Here is a 2,967-nt window from a genome sequence, read left to right as displayed (position 1 = left end):
TCCTATAACTGCTCAATGTCATTCTCCACTCATCCAACTCTCCTTTTCATGCACTATTCCTCCTCATCATTCATCCAGGGAGACCAGTGCTGGCGTCTGAGTGGGAGCATGGTTGTGGACCCGGGCTACCCCAAACCTCTGGCCTCTGAATTCCCAGGCCTGACAGGAAGCATCAGCGCTGCACTGGCAGTCCCAGCCACCAGAAGCAGACCAGAGACTGTTTACTTCTTTAGGAATGGTGAGGAAGAGAGGCAGGCAAGGAGACTGACTGAAAGGCAGAGAGACAGAAACCAAATGGACAAATGAAGTCAGCTGTATGGCTTGTTTGAAGAGACATTAAAGCAGCTCAGGGGTCAGTAAGGAATACAGGTGGCTTATGAGTCAAACCTGACAATAACCCTAAATCAGTGAGGGGGAACTTTCAGCATCTCACTCCATGAGCCCTCAGCAGGCTCACCATGACTCATCCTGTATCTTCCTCTTCATCATGTAGGAGACATCATGCAGAGCTTCACCTTCCCATCATGCAGCACAAAACCCAGGAGCTCCGTGATGAGACACTTGACTCACCAGGCTGGTTTGTAATCGATCTGACAAACTCACAACAGGGAGAGATTTTAAAATCACTTATAATGTTTTCTTTTTCTCTTCAAATGTCTCCCAGGTCTGTTGAGTGGAGAGATAAACATTAAATTGTCCCTGAAGAGATTCCCCACCCCCATCACATCCGCTCTGACCATGCCAAGCCCCCAGAGAGGCGACAGATTCTACCACTATGTCTTCTCCGGACGTAAGACCCTAACAGAATAAATCATTTTCAACCTCAATGGGATGCAAGTTAAATTCAAGCCTTGTATCTCCAATCTCAGTCTATCACTTAAATTGCCGATAAAAGTGAAACCCCCCCAGGATGTTTCAAACTTTTATTGCTTTTATAAATTAAATCATGGTCAATATAATTTGGCATTTTTCAAGAATTTGCAACCCCCCCCCCAAAAAAAAAAAAAAGTATTCACTATCCTCAGGTTACTGTTCAGTAGATGCATCTTTGGCTGCAATCACAGTGCTGAGCCCATGTGGGTACGTCTCAGACTGGCAAATCTGGACACTGCAATTCTTTTCTATTCTTCCACACAAAATGGCTCAAGGTCTGTCAGGTTGCTCGGGGATTGGGCTTGAACAGCTCTTTAAATCTGACTTGGTCACTCCAGAAACCTTTTCTGTGTAAATTTTTCTGTATGTTTGGCAATGTTTTTCTGCATTTATGTCCCCCTCTACATTTACAAGTCTTCGGGGCCTGCTGCTGAGAAGCATCCTCAAAGCATGATTTTGCCACCACCTTGGTTCACAGTGGAGATGGTGTGTCTGTGGTGATGTGTTTGGTGTTCACAAAATCTAGCATGGACCAAAGAACCTTCTTCCAATTGACCCTGGGGTCTCCCACATGCCTTTGGGCAATTTCCAGATGAGATTTTATGTGAACCTTTTTCCAAAAGTGGCCTTCTCTTTGCCACTCTCCCAAATGGCTAGTGAAGATCCTAGGCAACTGTTGTTGCATGTCCAGTCTCTCCCATCTGGCCCCCAGTGCTCTTAACTCCCTCAGAGAGATCTTAGATGTCTTTGTGGCCTCCCTCACTGTTCTCCTTGCCCAATCACTCATTCGTGAGGACGGCCAGCTCTAGTGTCATACACTTTCCATCCCTTAGTGATATGTTTAAGTGAACTCACTGAAATGTTTTTTTTCCAACTAGACACTGGTGTTATATACTGGTCACTTGACACAAAACAACTGCATTCCATTCAGGTTATCTCAATATCACATATCTCTGCTGGCATCAACCAGCTGGATTTTTGTTGAATTCAGTCACTCACATTAAAGGCAGTGGACGCTTATTTTACACAATTTTTATTTAATTTAATTGACAGTAGTTTGTAAAAATCTGTATTCACGTTGACCTTTTTATTTTATTTTTTTTTTTGCAAATTCTTGTCAAAAAAAAAAAAAAAGCCAAATAATATTGGCCAGTTCACTTATAAAAGAAAAAAGGGGAAGACATCCGAGGGGTGAATACTTTTTGGGTGAAAACAGGGAAATAACTTAGTTAAATCTGCTCATCAGAGAACATTAGACAGATGTTTCTCAGGGTTTACTGACATTAAAAGTACACTTCTGTTTCAAAACCAAGTCAGAATGTTTTATTGTTTCTCCTGGAATGTGTATACCACGTCATGCCAGTGTTGTGTTAGTGATTTTTCTTTTGCCTACAAATGGGAAATTAAAATAAGGCTACTTGTATCAACAGAACACTAGTGTTTTATATAGTACTTCACCTGACACATTCACTGAGTCTTCCTGCTGACCGAACGGTCATGTCATCAGTGTTTAAAAGCAGTTTTTCTTCTGTCTTCACTGCAGCTCTCTTCTTCAGAGTCCAGATTGCTGGTGACAGGCCTGCTCTGGCCAAACCTGACCCCTCTGCGCCCCTCGCACCTCTGCCTATGTTCAGCCCTGCTACCACAGTCGCCAGCACCGCCAACATGGCTGCCCAGAGCACTACCCCAATCTCCCCTGCCAACTCTATCAGAGTGTGGCTGTACTGTCCCTAGAGCATCCTTAAGAGGTAGATCAGATGTTTGGCTTCTGCAAATACATTTTTCTGTATGTATTAGTATGCACTATTCTTAATGAAATACCATCACAAGTTTGAACTCTTGCACCCCTCACCTACAATCCTTCACGTCTTAGCAAATAGATTTGACTCATCATTTTAAGTGGTTACTTAAAAGTTGAAAGAAAAATCCTTGTCTTGTTTAGTGAGCTGGTCTTGTCCCCCAGTTCTGTTCTAAGTGTTTTTCCATTATTACAATCTGGTCCAAATAACTGATTATTAAGTTTACATCTTCAGATTTTTTCACTTTAAAGCTAAAAAGTAAAACAAGAGAATTATCTATGATTCATCCAGCATC

The sequence above is a fragment of the Echeneis naucrates genome, chromosome 17 (genome assembly GCF_900963305.1).
Source record: "Echeneis naucrates chromosome 17, fEcheNa1.1, whole genome shotgun sequence".
In the NCBI taxonomy this organism is placed as follows: domain Eukaryota; kingdom Metazoa; phylum Chordata; class Actinopteri; order Carangiformes; family Echeneidae; genus Echeneis; species Echeneis naucrates.
The sequence above is the reverse complement of the archived record's forward strand: the minus strand, read 5'-3'. Positions refer to the sequence as shown.